Source organism: Athene cunicularia (assembly GCF_003259725.1).
Source record: "Athene cunicularia isolate RWA chromosome 2 unlocalized genomic scaffold, athCun1 chr2_part2, whole genome shotgun sequence".
NCBI lineage: Eukaryota > Metazoa > Chordata > Aves > Strigiformes > Strigidae > Athene > Athene cunicularia.
The window spans coordinates 10,723,447-10,738,140 of NW_020799096.1; the positions used below are offsets into that span (position 1 = coordinate 10,723,447).

The following is a 14,694-nucleotide window of genomic DNA, read 5'->3' on the forward strand; positions in this document are numbered from 1 at the left end:
TATGCCTGGGCAAAACAGTATTGTTAACCCCAGCAGTGCTTCTCTGAGGTCTCCATTAGAGAAACCTGGGCACTTTAGCACAGAGCTTTTCAGCTGCAGGCACTTGTATTTATTAGAAGCAGAGGCAGAACATAGCAAGATGTGAGAAGAGCTCCTTTTCCACTTCCAGTGGCATTATTATTTGATAACAGGGTTGTATACCGCAGAGTATGAAAAATGCCGCCTTTGTAACTTGGCAAGATGTTGTATTTTTAGTATGACAGACAGAAACTTGCTACTTCTACATTAAAGCTGCAATTGCACTTTTGTATCTTGCTTATTGGGGTTGCCCTAATTTGCTAGACATGGTTTGAAAGTGCTGCACCTTTGCTTGAACTCAGCATTACAGAGTTTGTGTTTGGGAAAGTTTCAGCCTCCTCTATCCTGCCCTTTTGCTAAATGCACTTAAAGAAGAAAATGAAATTGCCATCTTGTCTTGCTATGCTGACAGGAAGCTGTTCTCGGAAGATGATGTTCTGAGAAAAGGCAGTGTTGAGCCTGCCACCGAACTCGCCTTCTAACTTTTTCTGCTGCCCACCACTGCGTTAAGTCCAGCCCAGCTATTTTGTAGGCATGAAAGAAGACAAGTTAGTCAGAGGAGATGGAGGAGGTGTGTGACCCTTTTTTCTGTTTCCCCCAGTGTGATCACAGTGCAGCCCCAAAGTCTAGGATTCTTGTCTATAGCCAGAGCTAAGTGTTGCATCTTGCAGCACCAGCAACTGGCACTGTAAAGCTCCTGGACCTAATCACTCCTTGATGTGCTATCTTCATCATGTGCAGTAGAATGACATGATAAATCAGTCTGAAAAACATGATTATAACCCCAGAAACCACCAAGGCCTCAGTAGTCTGCACTGAAATGAAATGTCATGAAATTCAGGCATTCAGATTTCTCTGCTTTGCTTTTGCACATGACAAGTCCTTTCACAGCAGCTCTCAGCATCCCTACTGTCCTCCCAATGCCACTGGCACAAAGCTGCAGTCATCAGGTGTTACTTGAAGTATATTTATTAGTTATGTCACAGCTGTCCCTCCTTGAAACAAAAAGGATAGCAATGTTACTTGGAGTGACTGAAGTGGAAGTAACATGTAATACTTGCACTCTGCTTTGTTTCTACTAATTTTCCAGATGTAAGGTTGCCCACCCTGACCCCATAAGCATTTCATTCCTCCCCACTGAAAACTCTACATGATTGTTTGGGGTCCCTTCCAGAGCTCCTGGCTGTTGGAGCACCCTTTGCATTTCTAAAATTTGCTGTTCCTGATTGAAGGGAGACACCAAGAAGATGAGATACCTTACTTTCTCACTGACAAGAGACCAAAGCAGCATCACAGCACGACAGAAGGGCTGAGATTGGAAGGGACTCATGGAGGTCACTTTGTCCAACCCCCCTGCTCAAATGGGGCTGACTACAGCCAGTGGCCCATGACCACATCCAGACAGCTTTTGAGTATCCCCAAGGATGAAGACCCCACAGCCTCCCCGGGCAACCTGTGCCAGTACTTAGTTACCCTCAGCGAAAAAGTGTTTCCTGATGTTCAGACCACCTCCCGTGTTCCAGTGTGTGCCCACTGCCTCTTGCTCTCTCACTGCATGCCACTGGAAAAAGTCTAGCTCCCTCTTCTTCACACTCTCCCTTCAGATATTTACATACATTGATGAGAACCCCTTGAGCCTTCTGTGCTCTGAACAGTCCCAGAAAGCAGAGTGCTAATTCAAAGGATGAATCAGGTAGCTTATTTCTCAGTTGACTTTCTTCTACTGAGTAGGAAAAGGAAATATGCCTTTCTTTCCCTGTTGCTTTTCTTCCCTTCCCCACACATACATCCCCTAAATGTCATGCTGTCACCTTTTCCTGTTGAACACCACGTACCTGGAATCTTTCCATATCACAACAAAAAAATGTTCTAATCTGCAAAGACGAGCAAATAGAATAGCTCATGCCAGAAATATGAACTGGTTTGATTAGTTTTAGGCTTTGGACTGATTTGTGAGTGATTTATGATTACATCTGAATAAAACATAATCAGAAACTGTGGAGTGATAGTGGTGTATGTACAAAAAGACGAGCTGCTCCTGTTACACGTGGGAACGTATGGGCCATAATCTAATTCTTCTGAGGTTGTGAAAGGTGTGCTCTGTGAGTAATTCATTTCACTAATATATGACAAGCCACTTTCATAATGGAAAAAATTACTTTCCTAGACAATTTGTTTTTTAACGACTTATCATAGTTGTTATCCTCCTAAGGGTGTATATTTTCCACCATGTAGAAAACTAGTATGGAATAAAAAATGCTGATAGACTCAAAAACTGCATTTAGCTTCAAAACAGAAGTTTGTGGGTTGTTGTTTTTTAATATATATAAGCTATGATCATTGAGGTTTTTCCTCAGAAGACAACCATGTGTTTCATGTGGCCTCTGTTTACAAAAAGGAAAATATAATTCTTTCTGGGAAAAAGAAACTAGATTACTCTTCAGGAAAAGGAGATTTAGTGCTGCAGTGTTCAAGAGTACTTGGATGGAAATTCAGCTCAAGAACTCTACTGAATTTAGGGCACAGATTTACCAATTGGCTCTGCTCTTGCATTGCACTTAAATGCAATGCTGTATTCATACTGAATTGAATGGGATTTGCTGTAGAGGTAAAAAGCAAGACTCACTCTCTTTTGAATTTAATACAGAATAATCACTTTGATGACTTCAGTGAAGTAACTCCTGATTTCTACTGCTGTAAGCAAGGGCAAAGCCAAAATAGGAATGTACCTCAAAGTGACAGAGGTCAGATATGTCCTTAATCTTTGTTAAATGAAACATTTGGAATAAAATGCATTATTTGCTGCTCTTACATTCTCTCCATAAAAGAATCTTGAAATGGCTTGTGGTTGGGGTTTTTTTACCTTTGTAACATTAGTAGTGAGGACATGTTATTGTCCTTTTATGTGATACTTCTCCAGTATAAATCCAGTCACTTTAAATGAGGTATAACTTGGTATCAGAAAAGACAGAATTGGCTAGTTTACTGTGTGTATGTACAAACAATGAGATAGCAGAACTGGCAGATAGATATACAGGGCTAAAATTTACCAGATCTGCTCCTCTGCTCAAGGCTGGCACAGAAGACGAGCAAAACTTCCTCCTTTCTTGCCCTCGATACTTAAATCCATTAGACACACCCTCGAGTTTCTTATTTGTTCTTCTCCATTTGTGTTGGCCATTCCTTAAATGGTGCTATACCCTGGCTTGGAAATTCCTACAAGCATGAGATTTTCCCCTGAGGATGTTTTGTCTGGGCCATTTTATGATGCAAATGTCTTACTGGGAGAAAGAACTGGCCCTACAAGGTCTGATGCCTTACTGAGAGATGAGTACGAGTTAACATATATAATATCCAGTACTGGTGGAGAAAGTAAGAAAAAAGCAACCAATCATTTTTAACTTATACAACTCTGACTGTGTTTTCCCCCAAATCCGCTTGTTAACTATGATTCAATACGTGCCATTTGTGCTTTATGGGACTAAGACTCTCTAAGCCAGTTTACTGGTGAAAGTAACAACTTTCTAATTAAACGTTAATGGCAGTTTTTTAATTAGTCCCAGGGTTCTGGTAGAAAGTTAAGTCCTTCCTTCAATAACCAGCAGTTACAGATGCAGTAAGTGTTAATAACCTGATAGGAAGCAAACTAGGCAGGCGTAAATTCTGTCACCCAGAAAATGGATTTCATGTAGCTTTTTGATGGACTGTTCACACTTTAAACCAAAAAAGTGGTTGATTTTTAATATGGAGAGTTGGGCCGTTTGCAGAACCTAAAGCTGCAGCCCCATCATGTTGTTCCTCATTTCTCTCAGACCTGATGTTTAACATGCTTCCTGCTATACAATTTGAAGCTAAAAATGTCACCTGGTTTAGGGGCAGGGAGAGGAAGAAGCTTAAATGGGACCAGCAATCACTCTCAGACTTTCAGCAATGTGCTCAGATGCCAAAAGAATAAACATTAGAAGTCACAAGAGATTTAAATTGCTTTGTTTCTGATACAAGCTTTTCAGGCCACAAATGAACTTTTGTAAGGAAGCAAGAGTATGCATGGGGGTTATGTGGGAATAGGAAAGGGCTGCATATGTGAAAGTGACACCAGAAAGGATTTAGTAGGAACAGCAAAGGAACAAAATTTTATCAAATGCTGGCCTAAAGGCCAGCTGAAGCAACCAGCTGTTTTTCATCTTTATGCAAAAGGAAAGCAACAGTTACACTGCCCTTCCCACCTCCCCCATCTCTCTAGACACCAGGGTTTTAGCTGGAGGAAACTTAATCGGAGCTCAGCAAATTACAAGGAAAACTCAAGATGAGGTTTCTGAAAGGCTGTTATATCTTTAGGGACAGAGTAACCTTAAGAGATACCGTAAGAATACTGTATCCTAGATAGAGGTTTTTGAAAGGTTACTGTCTCTTTAAGAATACAATATAAGAATCTTTAGGGATACTGTATCCTTAGGCATGGAGAGTTGTCACTTTGCTTGGTAACATCGCTTTCTGATCCTAGTTTTTCTACCCTAGTTAAAAAGGTAGAGTGCCACTTTACTCGCTTGAGTAACTGGCCATCTTAGGAGATGTCTTCTGCACTTTCCAGCTTAGGAAGTAAACTGAAGTTGCACAAAGAAATCTCAAACTTCTGTCATGGCCAAGAAGCAAGAGATTTTGGCAGTGGGCAGTGATCCACTTCCAGTGATCCACTGCAGTTTTCCAGCCTCAACAGTGCTCTGAGGAAGTTCTTGAAATGCAACCAAATGTGAGCACAGTGCCAGGGTGCACTAACAAGACCCCATTTAGTAGTTTTTAGTACAACAGGGAGAGATGTGGCAATATAAGTGTTAGCTACACAACATTGTGCTCTTGTTATTTTTCCCCTGGCTTGGTTTAAAACAGTTGTATGATAAGCTGATAACTATAACTATTTTAAACTCTACTGTGCAATGGATACAGGCTTCTGAGGCCTGACTTACCGTACTTGGATTGAAGCTCAGTATCTATAACTTGATTTTTAGGCAGCTGAGGAAGCAGGGAGAGCTATTTGTCCTGTAAGGCACTCGGCATAACAACAGGAGTTTTGGTGCCACTCCTCTAAAACAGTAGTTCAAGATTGCTATCACCTGGTTGCCTCAATCCACCTAGAAAGCTCTCCTGACAGCTCTTATCCAGACTCCACCTAGAAAAAAGAGAGAAAATGAAAAGGAGTGGGTATGTAGCAGAGGAAGAATACTCAGACCTGCCTAAGGATTCAGCAGGGTCCTTTGACCTCTCACTCCAGGACAACATCTAGTACTGTCAGTCCTACTGCCTGTGTTTTCCTTATAACCAATTTACAGCTAAGTGAGAAGTTAGCACATGACATTTTGGCATGACAGCAGTTCCATCAAAAACATCAGGGATCTCCTGCAGCTTTGTCCGCCCTTATTCACAAAAACCTTACAAAACCAACCACACATTCTTTTTCATGAAACCATGCCTGCTGGCTGCCTGAACACTGCTAGCAGTATTCATAAAAAGGAGGTAACAGACCATGTATTTCAGTCCTACAGCTAAATACAATTTTCATAATAGACATTCCTCCTGTACAGCTCTTCCTCTGTTGGTAATAATGAATAAATCCACAATAGCCCATGTGCTGTGACTTTTTATTTACCAGTTTATCAAATTTTGAACTAGTCTACCTGAAAACAGATACATTGGTTCTTCTAATGGCACTTTATGCTTACCAGTAAGTCCCTTCACATGCAGCATTTTGCTCTGTACATGTACCAGGAGGAACAAAGTAGAGGAGCTAGTGTTTTTAAAGTTGGAACACTTCAGGCTGCAGCCAAGATCTTTAAACTAGTAAGCTCTGTGAGAAGTGGAATAAGAAAACCTGAGATTGTCCAGATTTGGGCCTCTTGCAGTCTCCAAGGCTGACTGAGAGCACAGTTCCTTGCAGCCCCTCCCCTGCAAAGAAGAATTGTAATATCTTCAGTATCTCAAAGACCCTGTGCCTTTATGTCAGGTCTCTTGTAACAGGGAGGGAGGTTCCCAAACTATATACACAGATGCAGACACACATACAACACACACGCTGAGAACAGTCATTTCCATCGGAAACCAGGCTGAAATCTGGGGAAGTCAGTCAATACAAAGCCAGGCAATTTTCAAGACAGCTTTTAAAAAGCTTGTTAAACATTTGCTAAACACAGGACTGTGTGCTTGTAACAGAACTGCATACCAGGGCATCCCAACAGCAGCCTCTTGAGTACTCCCAGCAAGCAGGAGTTAATCTTACAGTATCACCATGAAAAGCCCCAACAGAAATGAGACTTTCATTCATTGGTCACTCAGCCTTAATTAATAGGATACTTTTCAATTAAACTTCAATGACATCTTTTGAAAACAAGTTTTACACCTACTATATTTCTTTTGGACAAAACAGTCTGCTCAGCTGTATTCCCAGCTATATGTTTTGTTTCTCCCAGCCTGCTGGCAGCCACAGCTACTTAGAAAGAAAGCAAGTTATGTCAACTGCTAGGATTTTCTACAGTACATATTACATCACCTTTCCTGAGAAACTTGTCTGAGAAGATCCCTTCTCTTGCTTTCTTTCATAATGTCCTTCACATTCCTCTTTCAATATTTGTTGTTCTCTCTGTGGAAGCTCATTTGCTGGCATTTTAAGGAAAGGTTACATAGCAAAAGGGTCACTAACAGAACTTTTTTCTCCCTATCCCATGCTCCTGGAGAGAAAACTGTAGCATGTGGCACCTTTAGAGAAAGGTTTTCCTTTAGAAAAACCTACAGCAGTCATTGCTGGTTTCAGAAGAAGAAAAGGAATTTGGAGCATGAATTACCACGGCCATTTTAATTCTAACAGTGAAGAAGTAAGGAGGAGAAAGAGCAAAAGACAAAATAAAACAATGACAAAATTGTGGTCTGGTGCAAGTAGAAAGCCACATCCCAGAATTTTACCCTCATCCCTGATACTTAGGTGACTGTGTCCCTGGTCAAATCGCTCTGTGCCTCTGCTTGCTTCTTTACAATCTTAGTCCTTATGAAATGGCCTTGGAAATCAACAGTCGTACGTCTTTCAAAATGTCCTCTAGATAAAATGTACCAGTTGAAGTCTGGTCCAGAGACAACTGAAGGTGCTGTGAGCCTGTCCAGTTCAGGTCCACAGACTTCAAAGTAGGCAGTGTAAGTATGTTAAGTCTGGGGACAGGATTTGGCATACACTGGGAATGGAGCCTAAGAATTGAAAAGATAAACATTTCCAACCTTAGGTGTATAAACCTGGGTGGCTTAATATATGTGCTCACCAGTGTGAACACATGCACGCATGTGTGTGAGCTGGCACGTGAGATGGCTGCTTGCTGTTTGTTTATGTGGGCTCTTTTACAGTCCCTCACTGCAGCAAGGCAGTGCGTGCAGGAGGCTGGTACGGCCTGTTGCAGGGCACCAGCTCAAAAGCATGGTAAGGATATTTATTTTGACTGAAGCTAAATGGCTGAACTTGAAGTTGGGAGGTATCTTCTATTCAAATGCATCTCCTTCTTCTAAACACAGTGGCTCCCACATGATCTTCTTGAGTAGTTTGAGTCTTTCTAAACAAACAATGGAGAAGGAAATCTAATTCCCAGTCCAGAAAAGGAAACACAGCTAAACGAACACTGTTAGCAAGGGCAAGTATATTATCTCTGTCTGTTTGAGAGTCCACTGAGGTTGAACAAAATCTTTTCATCAGCTGTAGTAGAGACTTTATTACACTCCATTTGAATGATCTGTTTAGGATTAAGCGTTTCGTGAAAAACACACTGCTTTTACTCCAGAAGCATTTTCCATTCCATGGGACTTCAATTACTAACACTTTATTCAACTAACACTTCAATTTAGAAAAATGCTGAATGATCTGTGTCATGTTTAACATGAAGTGTAACTGCAGCACCCTATACTGTGCAGTAGCACTCTCTGAACGTCTGTTTTTTAAAGGATCTGTGAAAAATCAACAGAAAAAACACAAGCAAGTTATTTTGAACAGGCTTAAATTAGGTCTTCATCTTTACTGGAGAAGTTATAAAGGAGCCAAAAAACAAAAAGAAAAATTCAAAACCACTCTGCTTCAACAGCAAAATCATCTAAAAAAAACAGCTTAATCCTTTTTGGATCAGCAATCTGGGCCAATAACTAAAGCAATGGATAATAAAATAGCCAAGCACTGGGTACCCAGTTAATGTATCAGCAGGCTGTTGATGGTACATACACGATGCTAAAAGAACAGGAAATTATTAAAGCAGAAGGCACTACTTCATTCAGCTGGGATTACTGCTTAGGAAGTCACTAGTGCACATTCATCATGAATACTAGAAGTGAGCACAGGCAGAAACTTGCCTGTTACCCAAATGAGTATGACTAGTGCTGAATCCTTCTCTTACTAATCTTTCTTAGAGTCTGAACTTCACTTCCAGAAAGGCAAGATTATTTGGGAGGTTCCATTTTCACACAATTGCAGAATCAGACCCATGGAGCTCTTCCAGGAGCTCTTTGGGTTTTGGTTTCTTCTGAGCAGAAATAACACCAAAGATCAACAAACTCCAAAGCACCTGCTCCAAACTTGGTTTGCCGACCCGATGGTTGTGTCAGATTAGAAATTTCCATCTCTTTTCTGGAAGGTATATGAGAAGGGGAGAGTGGGGGGAGGTGGAAGGAAAACTAGCCCAAAGTAGTATTCTGTTCTTGTTCCAGCTGATGTATTAAGCATTTTGTCACTGACCTCTGCCAGACCTGGAAGGGCTTCAGTGTATGAGAAACAGCACTAAGAGATCAGAGAGGAAGGGGATGTACCAAACTAGTGGATGCAGTATGGGGTCCTGGGCATAGCCCGATCCCTCCCACGTAACAGTGTGACCCCCCTGCCCCTTTTGACAGAAACTACTCACAAGACCACATAAGTACTTTCTCACTTTTCCTGTCTTAGGAGTCTCAAGTGAAGAGGCAGCTGCCTCGTGCCAACCAATTGGGAAATGTTAGGCATGAGGTGTGTCTTCCAAAAGGCCTGAATCAGGATTGCAATGCTCAAGTCAGATACCTAAAGTAAGGAGGCAGTCTCAACCCAGACTACCCTTTCCCCTTCCTGAAATGACGAAGTTGCTGATTTTCCCACTTGCCTTTTCAGTCGCTACAGGCTTCTGCTAGAAAGGGATGATACATTACCTTAATTTCTAAAGAACAAAAAAATGTTGCAATGAGAGATTCAGATAACACTACTGAGGAGCATTTGGTGTCACATATGGGAGCCTCACGTAGAATAGGTGCTATCACAGGTAAAACCAACTGGGTTAGTAGCAGACTGGAAGCTGTGGCTTCTACAAAGAAAAGGCAGACTCGGGACAAACAGAGGGACATTAAGTGGAAAGGGAAGTTCTGACCATACTTTGTCCCCCCGTCTTCTATTGTTTACCCCTTCTAATCCTCCCATTCCTTCCCTTATCCTCCTGTCCTTTTGCAAAAATCCAAAATGGCACTGGTCATGTTACAACTACAGATCATTTGTCAAAGATTTGTCTCCTCCCTCTCTGTATGAGCTAATCGTTCTCAGTGAGCTTTCTGGGGTAATGAGTCAGTGCCACAAAGAACTGACAGATTAGATGTGGTATTTTCTTCTGCTTTTTTTAAGCATGACAGTCTCCCCCATCCACAAGCACAGAGGAAGAGGAAATCAGACATTCTGCAGCTGGAAGCATTAAGGATAACGTATGAAAAACCTGCAGCTTCCAGTAAAAGCCTTGTATTTTTTATGTTTTTTTGGTACCAGGCATTGCTGGATGTTTACTCAGCAACATACTGTGTTAAAAGTTGCAACATTCATTTTTAAACATTAATTACCAAGGCATGATTGCCTCAAAAATCCACTGCCTGAGGCCAGGGCCTAGGAAAATGTAATTTCAGAAAGAGATGAGAACAAATACTGAGCCTTTTAATTGCAGGTTAGTACAAATGACTAACAGTAAAGCAAAAATCGTTTGGATGTATTTGTTGTTCTGAATGTTGAATTCAGAACTTAGCAGTGAGTTGCCTGAAGTTTGTGGTTTTTAATCCACTCCTCTTTTTGTAAAAGTCAGACAAACTGGTCAATTTTGGAGAGGTGCAGGAAGTACATTCCTAAAAATTCAGTTAAAATTTACTAGATTGGAAGAAGGCAGGCAGGTAGGCAAGCAAGCAAGCAAGCAGGAAAGAAAGAAAGAAAGAAGGAAGGAGAAAAGAAAGAAGGAAGGAGAAAAGAAAGAAGGAAGGAGAAAAGAAAGAAAGAAAGAAAGAAAGAAAGAAAGAAAGAAAGAAAGAAAGAAAGAAAGAAAGAAAGAAAGAAAGAAAGAAAGAAAGAAAGAAAGAAAGAAAATGATGCATGCAAAGTCAGGCAACAGTTGCAATAGTTGTTGGACAGTTACTGTGCTCGTTTGGAGTTTCATTTTGGGATGAAGGCTGCAGTGTTTCTCAGCATCTATCTCCACCTCCCTCAGTTCTATTGAAGTCTACCTGGAATGACCAAGAACATAACTACAGATCGAGCCTGTTTCATCACACGTGGCAACACAAGATTAAATGCTGCTGTGACTCACCACTGCTGTACTGGGTGTCCCAGCCTGAATCCAAGAGAACCACTGCAATCACAGAATCAGCTAGGTTGGAAAAGACCTTGAAGATTATCTAGTCCAACCATTAACCTCACACTGATCATTCTCAAGACAGCAACAGCATCTTCATCTCTGCCCTTCTGGTCTTGCTGCTGGCAGACTGGGGACAGCCCTGCATGAGCATCTTTGCAGGGCATCAGAGGCACTTGTTTTCCCACAGGGGTAGAGAACTTGTTCATTCCAGCCCCGCATCGCTCCTTGGTATTGGCCATGCCTGGGAGCACACACTGATGGGAGATGTAACTCACAGTCTGGTGGGCCTGAGGCTGATTTCTTGTGCTGACCATAGGAGAGACCGTAAGTGCAGGGTCTGTGATGATCCTAAAGCTGCAGGTATGTATCAAAGCCCAGAGCCCAAAGAGACTCCAAATGGTGACACTCGTCTTTTCTAGTGCTGACATTCACCAGGATCCACCAGTTCTGCTTCTGGGTGTGCTCAGAAGCACTTCTGACCTCATAGCACTAAAGAGCTTGGTGCCTGCCTCCCCAGGATTGAGAAATGGCAGCCACTTCACTACCAGAAGGGCCTGACCCACTAGGTGTATCAAAAACCTGCCTAACCCATCATGTTTCATCCAGAGGAGCAGTGAGAAGACAAGAAGATGGTGGTGATGATAGTGCTTGTGTCCCATCTTCTCTCCCCACTTGTTTCTAACAGTTCTGTACTGTACAGCTTTTTCCTCTCCCCCTGTGACCTGGGAGATCTGATTTTAACACACTCTGAGTACATTCTCTTGCTGATTCAGTCTGCACCCTGCTGTTAAATGGGGAATAAAAGACCTTATTTACTTCATGGCCATTCTCACCGGGCCTGTACCACAGACCCTTGCCCACAAGCCAGTTTTTGCAGGACAGCCACGAGCACAGTGTTAAAAGTTTGCTCTCTTCTGAGTGGGCTGGCTGCAGCCATGCTGCATAGCACTCAGCTCACATCTCCGCTCATGACCCTGTAGCTAACAGTCATTATTTTCTGTGCATAGGCTTGGTAGGGTTTTTTTCAGTTCAAAGTACAGGAAATACTAACAGGTGTATGCTGCAGGCAAGCAGAGCAGTGCTGCATCAAAAACATTACAATGCCAGAAAAAATTGTTGTGTGCTTTAGGAAAACGATGGGTGAGGGCACAAATTATGCTGTTGCCTAACCTGGAATAACGCTGAAGCACTGTCCTTGTTGAAGGAAACACATTTGGTGTCTTCCACATCTATCCTGTCTGTCTGGAGTAAACCCTGGCATGAACTACATGGTTGATGACAGTCATGCTTGCTCTTGGGGATACCAACAGATTTGGTCCAGAAGAGAGCTCAGGCACTGATGGTGTCTGACATAGTGACCACAGGTAGTATGAATAACCAGGAAACCCATCCCTGGAGTAAAACAGAAGTGCACCAAACTACTAGCACAGACAGAGCATTTTAAAGCAATAGCTGCTCTACTTTGATGGGGCCTGAGAAGTTCAGGAGAGGTATCTCTACTGAGCTCACTCTACTCAGACAAAGCACCAAGCAGAACATCAAAAACAAGTGAAAAGCAGAGCTGTACAGCAGCCCTCAGTTGGAGGGGGTCAAATAAGTAATGACAACATTAATTTTCTCACTATTCCTCCCTCTCAGATAATCCAGGTGGGTGTTGCATTTGTAAGGTGATGTCTGGAAGCGTGCAGGGGAAGACTGGGGCTCTCACTGTCTCCCATCCTCCCCTCCTTTGCCAGCGATCCAGCGACCGGTTTCAGTTCTGTTTTAACATGGGTATGACCAGGAGACTGAGAGGAGTCTTCTGTGCCTCGGCCCTCTTGAATGTCACTGCTGTTCTAGGAAAACCCAGCTGCCACTATGTTTTCCTGATCGCCTCTAAGATGATTGTCAAGGACAGAAAATATTAATTAAATTTTAATTAATAAATTGAATACTGTGGGGTTAATTATAGCTATTTACAGGGAGTGTATGGGATTTGGAGGGCCTACCTTCTGGTGTTTTTGCACAAAGTGTTGCCTCTTCCTCTAAGCTCTAATTAGCTGCTTTTTTTTTTTTTTTTTTTTAATAGCCAGTTTCCAAATGATTGCTCAGTAGCTCCCAGTTTGTTCCTCATCAGCAGTTCTCTGGCACAGCTGCTACAGAAGGGAAGCAGCCCTGCAGTTTGCCTTGCAGGGAGCAGGTGATAAAGAATCTATCAGAAGTGGTGTAAACCAACATTAAAAAAAGGAAGAAAAAAAAAAAAACAAACAAACTGAGAGGCCCAGCCCCTAATATTGTCTAGCAAGGGGACTATGTAAGTTACAAAGGACATGGGCAGAAATAAGAAGGAACAGCAACATCTGAGGCTGCTGCAAGGTGATTTTTTTTCTCTGTATGCAGCTCTCTTGTCCAACTGCATGTTCTGCCCTCCTGCATATGTGTAACGCTGAGAGTCATCAACAACAGACAAGCACCTGGGAAAAAGCAGGCTGTTTCAGCTCAAACTCAGAATAATTTCTCCTCTACTCCTTATTTTCAACCTCCGTGTTTCCTCCCTAGTGGTAAAACCTTTTTAAAATTTAAATGGACCTAATTATCTGTATTTGAAAACCAGTTAACTTTTAGCCACTCAGAGTATAGCTATAAAAACCAAGGGTCCTTTCAGGACACTGTTAAACTAAAGGCACACAGTAAACATACTGTGCCCAGATATCAGGAACTTATTCCAGCCTGCTTTTCAATTTCATACCACTAGATTCAAGCTAATATTGCCTAAGAACCAGCACAGAAGAGAGGTTTGGGGGTTGCTTTGGTTATTGTTTTGTTGGGGTTTTTTTGGAAAAGTGATCAACACAATCGGCAGACAGCCTGCTGCTCTCCCTCAAGTGTCTCGTCCTGCCTGCCAGTGTTCACGACTGAATGGCTGCCACAGAGGGAGCGGAGGGCAGCGGCTGGAGGACGAGGGCTGGCAGCGGTGCCCCAGCCAGCAGCTGGCCTGGTGCCTGCCTTCCCCTTCCCACCACAGCAGCTGGCTCTGCATGGCAGGCACAGAAGCCAGGTTTTGGCTCCTGCTGAGGTAAGATAGGGTGAAAAAAAGGGGGGAAAAAAGATATATTTTTTTTTGTAACCAAGAGCAGTAACGCTAGTAAGGGAAAATGGGAAATAGACTGGCCAACATGGAGAGCAGGATATCGCCAAAACTCAGTATGGATCCCTGTGGTTTCTGAGGTTGGAAAACCATTGCCTAAATTAAGAAAGCTATCTTCCATCTCAAGAAAGGAAACGTAAAAGCCAGAATTGTTCTTGCAGAAAAGCCTAACTCGTCTGGCTCCTCAAGCATGTTAGAAAATTTTATCCACTCCCCTTTGCAGCGAAACGGTTTCGCTGCCCAGGGGCGCTGAGCTGCGGGCTCCCCAGCACCAAGGTGTCTCCCTGCCCTGCACTTTGTCTGAAAGCCTCGGATTACAGCACCAAAACCCTCCTCCACCTTTCACAGCCGCAGAGATTCGCCCAAAACGGGGAAGATGAAGCACTGTCTCCTCTTATTTAGAGTTGTGTCACCTGAGAAAAACGCCTGCCAGAGCGTGTGAGAACTCAGCTCCTCAAACCGGTACACACGCACCTACTAACAGAGCGGCAGTGCCTCCGCAGCACTAGCAGCTGCTGCAAGACATCATTAAAAAAAAAAAACAAAACAAAAAAACAAACCCAAAAACTGAATGGTGTCTTCAGACGGGCTTTTCCTAAAACTAATTTTGTAATGAGGAGGTAAAGATCCTGCTGCTGAAAGCTTTTGCTCCTCCCGAAGCTCAGTTGCTTATTCAAGTCTCAAGATACAGACACACTTATGACTGTTGGTCACTCGTGGGCTCAGAGGCCTGGAGCCGGGCAAGGAGAGCACAGGCTTGGTTGCAGGTTTACAGGGTTGAGAGCCCGGATTAGCGAGGCTGTTCTGAGCCTGGGCGGTGGTGCCCGCCTGGCTGGGGCCGGGCCGGGC

At 42.9% G+C, this 14,694-nt stretch overlaps 1 protein-coding gene across 3 annotated transcripts in view; it reads right to left on the reverse strand.

Moving 5' to 3' along the window:
• Positions 1–14,694, reverse strand: part of LOC113477525 (cytochrome c oxidase assembly factor 1 homolog) — a 40,107-nt gene that overhangs the window by 18,758 nt on the left and 6,655 nt on the right. For 2 of the 3 annotated variants that reach the window (XM_026843849.1, XM_026843847.1), the window contains exon 2: positions 5,190–5,245. The gene's annotated coding sequence lies outside the window, so the exon portion shown is untranslated. Of the gene's footprint in view, positions 1–5,042; positions 5,246–14,694 lie in introns of all 3 variants that reach the window. The other variant, XM_026843848.1, reaches the window with a different exon arrangement.